Raw genomic sequence first — 9847 nt, forward strand, 5'->3', positions numbered from 1 at the left:
TGGTCTGTGGGGGTAATAAAAATGTCTTCAAAACCCATCAGAAATGATTAAACCTCAAAACAAGTGAAGTTCATTAGCCGTGCTTCTGCATTCCAAAAATCTATCTTCTCCAAACTATCAATTTAGATCAATATCAATATTTGTACGCTTGCATTATTTATAGTAAACCAATCATGTCGCAGATCTTCCAACAGCTCTGTGTTTGCAACGTCACCAAACCTCATCAGTTCATCACCAGAAGCATGCACTGTAGGCGATCCTCTCCAAATCTGTCTTAAAATGTACCTTTGCTATTTTTCTGATATACATATGTAACTTAATTTGTTTCCCGATTGATTAGTTGCATCATGGCATTTGCATTACATGGTTAAAAAAGAAGAATCAGTAATTAGGTGTTATCTTATATAAATAATAATAATAATAATAATAATAAAATATTTTTTTATTTTAAATAAATACACTTTATTTATTTATCATTTTTTATTATTTATTATTATTATTATTACAATACGTGCATTATGTTTAATGTTTTTACAATGCAAATTATGTGCCATTTGTAGTTTAGGAACTAAATAATGTTGTTATTAACAGTGTTTATTTATTTGTTTGCAACTATGCATTTAATTGAAAATGTATAAATTAATAAATGCATACATACATAATTATACACCATTTGCGGTTTAGATTACAAATGTAATCATATAATATCATTGTTAAATATAAATAATAATAACAACAACAATAATAATTGTTTGTTTTATTTATTCATGTATTTATTTTTTGCATTCCATTCAATTATGCGTCATATGCAGTTTAGATGATATATAAATAAATATATTTAATTATAGTAAAAAGCAATTTATTATTTAGTTATTATTTTAAATTGCATGTTTTATTATTATTTTATTTATAAATTTTGGTTTAGCTGACAATTAAATACATTTTATTATTAACAAAATGAATGAATAACTAAATTTTTTTTTTTTTTGCACAAATGCATAGGCCAGTAACATATATTACTATTATGAAATGAAAAATACATTTTAATGTGAATAGAGAAGGTGAGAGCTTTTTGTGAGGTTTTAGTGAATGTAGGATTTCAATCAGTATCTTCCTATTCATAACGAGATGCTCTTACCACACATTCTGAAGCACTTAGTACAGTCTGTTTCGCTGTGTTAAATCACATTGCTGAATAGCTTTCACTGGGGTCATTATGTTGAATCTTCCTATCTAACAGACTGAGTCAAGGCCAATTTAATTTACAATAACTTTTGCATTTTGCACCACATCTGAAACAGAGATATGGCTACTGTTCAGGTATTATATCTACCTTTTGTTTCTTCATGTTTGAGTCTAATGCACTAACTCAGTGCAGCCACACAGATGGTTTGCTTTGCTTTGTGTGTATATCTATAGATCATGAACTATTATGGGCACCCTCTGAGGGCAACATATGGTTGTTTTTTTGTATTTGTTGTATTTCCAAAAATGATATATGATGATCATAAAATATACATGCTTGTCTCAGATCATTTCATGGCATAATTCATCCATAAGTCTACTACAAAACATTGATTTTACTTTGCATATTTATTTAGTTCCCAGAGCCACGTGCTATAATGCACTGTATGTCACTTTAGATAAAACTACATGCCAGATGCATGAACGTTAAAGTCTATACAGTATAAGCAAGGAATGGCACTAAATCATAAATGCACTTTTGTATGCAGGGACTCAAATTTGAAGTGACCCTGTGGTTCTTGTAACATTAAAAGACATGGACTTTATTATTCTGAAACTCTTGCTCTTTATTTTTACCAATCACTCAGTGTGGGCTTATGTGAGAATCTTTTGTGATATGTGCCTGCATTTTATCATGTAAACTCTCACCCAGATGACTGAGGAATTCATTAGAATCATATATGAACACCTGCTCACATACAGCCTGATAGCAGTGAGCAGTACGCTCACAATTAAGAAAATTTTTTGTGATTAACTTTAGAATTTATTTTAAGAACATATATATCTATATATATATGAAGAGTTTGGTTCCAAAACACTAGTTTAAGTATAAATGTGTTTTCTTTACCAAGAATGTGCCAAGATGAAAACCACTATTCTCTGTTTCAAACTTTCACATAGCATCTTTTGGTTATAATAACATTAAAAATTAGAATCCAGATTTTGATTTTCAAAGGTTTATCATGCTATAAATTAATTACAGCAATAAAATTTAATTTTATCATGAACAAGAACTTGTACAACAATGACCACAGAAATTCCAAAATGACATTTCCTTTACATTCAACTTCCAAAAGTTAATTCATCTTTGCCATGTTACATTTATTTAGTTGACTAGTGCTATGTGCTTTATTAACAACAACAGAAATCGCATTCATAAAAACACTAACACTGACTAGCTATGGAATATCACGTTCATAATCAAATACGATTCATCTAATGAAGACGATATAGCGTATAGCGTGTATTAAATGCATCTTAATCCATCTGAAAGCACGTTATGGAGATTTACCGGTACTATTAATCACAGAAATGGCTTTACTGATGAGATGCACATGACAGTCACATGTGATTTATCGTGCAGCCCTTGTTTGTTGAGCACAAAGTACAAAGTAGATGAGGAAAACTAGGATGCCACGTGTATTCAGAGCGCCACCATTACTGTCTAGAGTGCATGGAATGTTGCACTGTGATTGGTTGTTACCATTTACAGTGTGTAGAATGATGTGCTGTGATTGGTTGAGTGTATCTATCACATTCTGCAAAAAAGAGAGACAGTTTGAAAAAAAAAAAAAAATACACTGTAAAAAGTAAGACCTAGATCAAACTTATAAAAAGTGAGGCAAGTGGCTGCATTGGATGTTTTAAGTTGAGTCAACTTGCAGCCTTTTTCAAGTATAATAAACTCTGTAAAATTACTTAATTCAAACACAACAAAATCAAGTTGAGTTAACTAATAAGTGCTATATTAGTCAGTTAGATAAACCTAATTTTCTTGGTATATGTAACGTATTTATGTGTTGCTACAAGTAACCTGTACTCATTTTAGTTAGGTTTTATGAACTTTATGCTCATAGTAAATTTAACCTAATCAAATGTGAATAAACATTTTAATTAAGTCCTGGCTATTACCTCAGAAAATACATCTAAATGTCTATATTCTAAGCAGTACAGTAAATCACTTTACATAAACAGACTTTATCAATAACAATTACAAATTCAATTGAAGAAGAAAAAGATGGGAAGACGGATTAAAGACAATAACATTTATTCAATGTCAACTAGTGTCACTTTTAACAGTGCCTACAAAACATACAAAAGTATGCATAGGGTCCAATCCCACAAAGAGCCTCAGAAGTATATCTCAGAAGTATACACCAGATTTGAGTGATATTAGAGGTTGTGGGCATAGACAAGTCCAAAGAGGAGGTTTTCTACAGGTTTGGCACACCTCTGACCATGGGCTGTCCTTCAACTGTGATAATCCCAATCGTGTTTGGCTGATGGCACGTGTATATTTTCAGTGGGGAACTGCCAAGCTCAGCGTGCACCTCTGTTTCATCATGACTCTATTGAGGAGACAAAAAAGAATCAAGAGTTTGGTCAGACAAACAGGTATTGAGATGAATATAGCAGACTGGTAGAAGACAGATACGACACAAAGTCAAAGTTGTACTTTTTAGTTGCTTAAGGTGATGGATACTAGATGGATACTTTGACTAGAGCATGTGACCAGAGTGAAGTCTACCATGACAATGTCATAGAGTGTTACTATACTATCATGATCTACTGTAGCATGAGTGTTGTCTTTTCTGGTTCAAAGGATACATTACAATAAAACAATGCAATTTTCCTTGCCTGTACCTTATTGGTCATCACATTACTGTATTAAATATATTTCAAGGACAAAGTAATTACCCCATATCATCACAATAGTAATAACATACAGACAGAAATTAGATAAGTAGCTTTAAGCCCAGTACATACATGGTGGACACTTATGAGGTCTTCCTTTCCCTCCCATATGTACTCAATCAGGCATCTCAGTACCACTTCTCTCCTTTTCTCCACATAGCCAGACGGATCCTGTCAACAAGTAAAATCTGATCAAAATTCACTGCCTGATGACAGTATCACAAATCAGAGAACCTCTGTATTTCAACCATGCAATTGATGTAAAAGGTTGTACTATACATACACCACTACCACTGTACTGTAAAAGATCTCACACTATCACCAGCATCTCACAAAATTGAGATTTAACTGACCATGTAGGCTGTATTTATCAGTATGAATCAAGCTTCTATTAGTGCAGTAGTAGGAGGCAGAAAGGTGATCATATCTGCCTTCTATTGGTGGTTGGTACATAACCTAATTCAGAAATGTAATTGTATGGAGCCAACACTATTGTTTGCAATTTTACCTATGTTTTACTTACCTGGGAATAATTATAGCTTTAACTGTATCTATTCTGAAGTTTTTCTTACCTGTATCTGAAGACCCCAGGTAACAAAAACGCTTGGTTACCTAAAGACAGAAAAAATATGCATGTTAGAATAAGTTTAAAAACCAGTGGTAAATGTAAAATATTTAAGTAACAGGTTAAAAATAGTTTTATGGTTTTGAGCCAGTGCTATCAAATGCACTTACAACTCTGCTGCTGATAACACGAGGACCCCACGACAGCTGCATGCCCCACCGGAGACTGTGTTATTAAGATGAAATTAAATAAGTCAAGTCACCTTTATTTACAGTACACAGCACTTTGAAATATATATATATATATATATATATATATATATATATATATATATATATAAAGTCTTCTTTGTTGCCTTTTTCTCCATCACACTTTAGAAAACATTATATATCACCTGAAAACATAAAATCTCAAAATTCATCCTTTGAAACCCATTTTAAATTCATCTACCATGAAAATTGTACATCAAAATCATGTTACAAAATGTTTTCAGTCGTGAATTATAGGTTTGGATCATGCACTTTCAAGTCTATGTTCAAAAATGTGAATGGCAGTTAACAGGGTAAGTTAACGCTAACTAACGATTAAAAGTGATATTATTGGTAAAATTAAAGCCAAAGTAGTCTTAAAACATAATAGGCATTACTAAAGCACTTGTTTAATTTCATATTAACAACACAGTCTTAACTGCTGTTGTCTTCTTATCGTTGCATACAAGACTTCACTGCTTAGCACTGTGTAGCCAACTTAGCTTGCCATGTGTGCAGGATAGCTAGCTATATAGTACAATTTGCAAACCTTACTTTAGCTTCCTAGTTGAGTGAACAATTTTGCGTGACTTTACATCACCAATAAATTGCCAAAACTTGCACATCTTACCGTGTTAATCAGTCTGTGAAATTTAGATCCGCTGCAGCTTTCAGACAGTTGAAGTGCCGAGGAAGCATCTGCCTTGGAAAGTCCCCGCCAGTGAAAAAGGGATAAATCCAATTTTTATTTCAAATATTTAAGTTTGATGAACACACATGCTACATCGACAGCTGCTCAAATAAATTGTGTATTTCAACTAACTTTTATAACATTTCTTGTACACAACAAACTCATACAAAAAGCTACCCAAATAAATTGCTATTGTTTTACTTAAAATATATTGTTATGTAAAAAGTGATATATTTTAAGTAAAGAGGAAGTATATTTATACTTTTTAGTATAAAACAAATAAAATAAACTATATTACAACTATTTAAAATATATAAAACCTACTGTGTGGGTGTAGCACTTTTTACAGTGTACATATATATATATATATATATATATATATGTGTGTGTGTGTGTGTGTGTGTGTGTGTGTGTGTGTGTGTGTGTGTGTGTGTGTGTGTGTGTGTGTGTGTATACAGTATGATAAAAAATTTGTTATTTTGATTGGAAAGTAATAAACTTCACTCAAAAACTTAACACTTAAGTATATTTTCTAAATAATACTAAACTAACCCTGTGGATTACATTTCATGCTGACTTTAAGTGCTCTTAAACATACTGTATATACGGTATTACCATAAAAAGTTAGCAGCTCTACTTTTATTACGTTTCACAGATTTCATTATTGTTCTTCAGTGAATGTGTGTTCATTAAACAATCAGTCAGAAAGTCAAACAAACAAATGGATTGATATACAACTGAACAGAATTTGCATTGCCATCTGGCTGTTTATTGTAAATGTTTAAACAGGAAGAGCCTTAAAGCACTCAGTAAATATTGGGCTATCATTCCTGTTTTGCTTCTGTCTTGCAGTGTGACAGATACAATGTTAAACCTGTAAATATTTCAGTGCATCCACTGCTGTGACACATACTGAGTCATATCATAATGACTCGGCTTCTCTCAGGTTCTTCATCAGCTCGTCCAATTACAGGCAGCGATACTTTGACACGTCAGGTTACAGAGAGCCCAGGTGCAGATGTGTCCCATTACTGGGAAATAACACTTCTGAATGTCTCATCCTTGCTAGCCTCGAAAAAACACTTCCACTCATTGCTGTGATCTTTCATGAATTGTTTTAAAACATACAGAGAAGCAAAATGAATTGCTTTTTGGTCAGCTCTTCAATGTGGTTTAGCTCCGGAGTGCCACAGTAATGCTTAACAACAGAAGACCTATTGTTGGTCAGTGTGTTCCTCACATTCATATCTAAACCCTTGGTAAGCAGAGCGAGATCTGTTCTGGATGAGAGAGTCTGAGAGCAGTGATTGCTGCAGAAACCTGAACAAACACTCTTCTCACCCTCACGGTATACTTTCATTTGTTCTTATGATGTGAAAGTAGATGAGATATCAATGCTTGGTAACTCAATTATAAATATAGAACCAAAAATACAGTAAAAACAGTAATAGTGTGTAACTCTTTTCTATTTGAAAATCAATGTATTCCTGTGATGCAAAGCTGCAATTTTATTTTATTTATTTATTTATTTTTTTGCATAACTTTAGTCTTCATTGTCACATGATCCTTTTGAAATCATTCTAATATGCTGATTTGCTGCTCAAGAAACATTTATTATGTTATAACTGCTGACAACAGTTGTGCTGCTTCATATTTTTGTGGAAATCATGATACAGTATTACCTTTCAAAGTTTAGAGTAAGCATTCAATTGATGAAGTATCATGGTTTCCACAAAAATAATAGGCAGCAAAATCTGCTTTCATCATAATTTCAACTCTTATTAGTAACTGAGCACCATTAATAATTGATAATAACTGAGCAGCAAATTTGCATATTAGAATGATTTCTGCAGGATCATGACACACTGAAGACTGGAGTAATACATTAAATTTGCAAATATATTAAAATATAAAATAATTATTTTAAGTTTTAATAATATTTTGCAATAATGCCATTTTTTGGTCAAATAATTGTCTTGGTGAGCATAAGAGACGTCTAAAAACATGAAAAAATTGTCAAATGTTTTTCAGGCCCACACTGAATCTGAACACAAATATCCAAATATCCCATTTACAGTATTCTGCACATTCATAGAAGCATCTTGGTGTTATTGTTTTTAATCAATTTGATAAAAAAAAAAAAAAAAAAATTGTTAACCAGCAATAAAAGTGGAGCCGTCTCATCTCCCTTCCACTGAAATCTGCAGAATCAGAATCAGAATCAAATTAGTTTCATGGGCCAAGTGTGCTCATACCATTTGCATGGTAATGCAATGTCTGATTTTAAAATGGGTTTTAAAGGAAGAATTTTGAGATTTTAAGTTTTCAGTTGATATATAATTTCTGATGATTTCTAAAAGGCAAAGGTCAGAACTCCTGTTATTATGTAGATTTTTGAGGGTGCAACTCTTGTCATAGATTAATCTATTACTTTTCCCATTTAATTTTTAACAAAAAAACATTGGTAAAAAAATATATATTTGGGAGTCTTAGACCTTTCCAATGATATACAGTTTGTCAAGATTAGATTAGATTTAATTGTAATATAGTGCAGTACGGGACAGGTGACAGTTAACAGGTTAAATGGTTCTGGGGTGTGATAAATGTTTATTTATTTATTTATTTCAGTTATTCATAGAGCCTATCAATTAATATATATGCTTATTATAAAATAATTAGGAAAATGCTCTTTTCATGTACTGAAGTACAGCATTTTTTTATGTATAATGATATAAAATGCGTTTTACATCATGCATTATAATACCTTAAAAAGTATTTTTTTTTTCTAAAATCATAATGTAATATAATTGTGGTTGCAATAATTAATGTTACTTTTTGAAGTAATAAATAATGTTTTAAGTTAAATAAAACCTGTTTTTCAAAGAACTGTAAGAATTATTATTATTTTATTTTTTTGCAGTATACATAAAGACCTGCTGTCTTCAAATAAGGTGTACTATTATTTTGTAATCTGACTAAGTAGCATGAATGTTAGTTAAATATGCCAAACACACTCTTGAGCGTGATCTGTATAATCTTCTTCATAGCGGTTTAAGTGTGTTCAGACCCACCGCAGACAGTAGAGGGATTATGCCACTTTGAAAGAGGCCTGTTGAGGGAAAGTGGTAATTAAGTTCCAAACCTTCATTGATCTTCTTCTCTTTCTCTCCTCCTCCTCTTCAGTGCTAAATAAATAATGTAGCTCCACAGAGCTAGTATTAATTGGACTCTTACAAGTCTGTGGGGCTTGGATTGACCTTTGGAGGATTCCGTACGGATCAGTCCCATGGAGCTCACTGAGATACACACCCCAGGCAATTAAGCGAGAAACAAGAAGAGGGTTTGACGAGGAGTCTGCGAGGGGTCCAGAAAGACTTTTGCGCCGCTGGTCAGTGAGCACATACAATATTTGACTCATAAATAATCATAATTAGTTTTACATGACCGTTTTCCAAACTTTTTCTGAACTGAATTAAAAGACTTAATTTTTTTTTTTTTTTTTTTATGTTATGATTGGCTAATATTTTGAGATTTGAGATTCATAGGGTTTGGCAGAGGGATGAAAACAATATTTTTTTGCAAGTAATCGTTAAATGGCTCTTAAAAGGGCATTTCCAATATCTAATGAATAATAAAAACATCATTAAATATATTATATAATAAAGCAAGCACCTGACAAATTCAGATATTAGTTTGTCATGCAAAAAATAGTCAACCATTTCTTATCCTTTAATAAAATGCTTGATTGCCTGATGCTTTTTATTTAGATTATATATACGTATATATATATATATGTGTGTGTGTGTGTGTGTGTGTGTGACTAACCTATATATATATATTTCCCATGAAAGGTCAAAGTAGAATATATACCAATGATTCTATGGTGAATACAGAACAGGAAGTGGCAACATTTTCTGTCATGTGGTCGTGTTTCTCTGCACTGGGCTGAAAGAGAAATATATGACAGTGGGCAGAGTGAAGGGCACCGCTGTCACACCCGCGCACCGGTCATCACTGGCTTCTTAGAGATTAATGGAGGCATCTTAATGGACACTTTAAAGAGGTTATCCTCAGGCAGGTCCATCTTCCTCTGCTGTGAGTCAGACACAGAAGCGCTCTGTGGTGAAAGCAGTGGAGCATCTCTCTGAGCCCTAATGCTGACTGTTGGTGTCAGTTATCTTGTTTTTTGTTTTTTTTCGTTTCTTTTTTGGGAGTTTTACTATCAGTGAGGTTTAGATTAAATGAGCACAGGGGTACAGTGTCTGCAGTCGCACAGTTTGAGTCATTTTTGGGGTAGGTAGCTTCCAGATAAGAAAATCCCGGCTTATATTTATCCTGGGACACTTCAGCTGACCACTAGCTTTGTACCCAAGAGTAAGACACAAAATAAAAATGAAGAGTAAA

At 32.7% G+C, this 9847-nt stretch overlaps 1 long non-coding RNA gene across 1 annotated transcript; it reads right to left on the reverse strand.

The window, feature by feature from the left end:
- Window positions 1–3407: 3407 nt before the first annotated feature.
- On the reverse strand, window positions 3408–5455 carry LOC127988083 (uncharacterized). The gene is made up of 5 exons (XR_008161505.1): window positions 5384–5455; window positions 4675–4729; window positions 4512–4551; window positions 4012–4110; window positions 3408–3593 (listed from the first exon to the last, which is right to left on the reverse strand). It is a non-coding gene; the product is annotated as an uncharacterized LOC127988083 (long non-coding RNA).
- Window positions 5456–9847: the final 4392 nt, after the last annotated feature.

This window comes from Carassius gibelio, chromosome A5 (assembly GCF_023724105.1).
Source record: "Carassius gibelio isolate Cgi1373 ecotype wild population from Czech Republic chromosome A5, carGib1.2-hapl.c, whole genome shotgun sequence".
In the NCBI taxonomy this organism is placed as follows: domain Eukaryota; kingdom Metazoa; phylum Chordata; class Actinopteri; order Cypriniformes; family Cyprinidae; genus Carassius; species Carassius gibelio.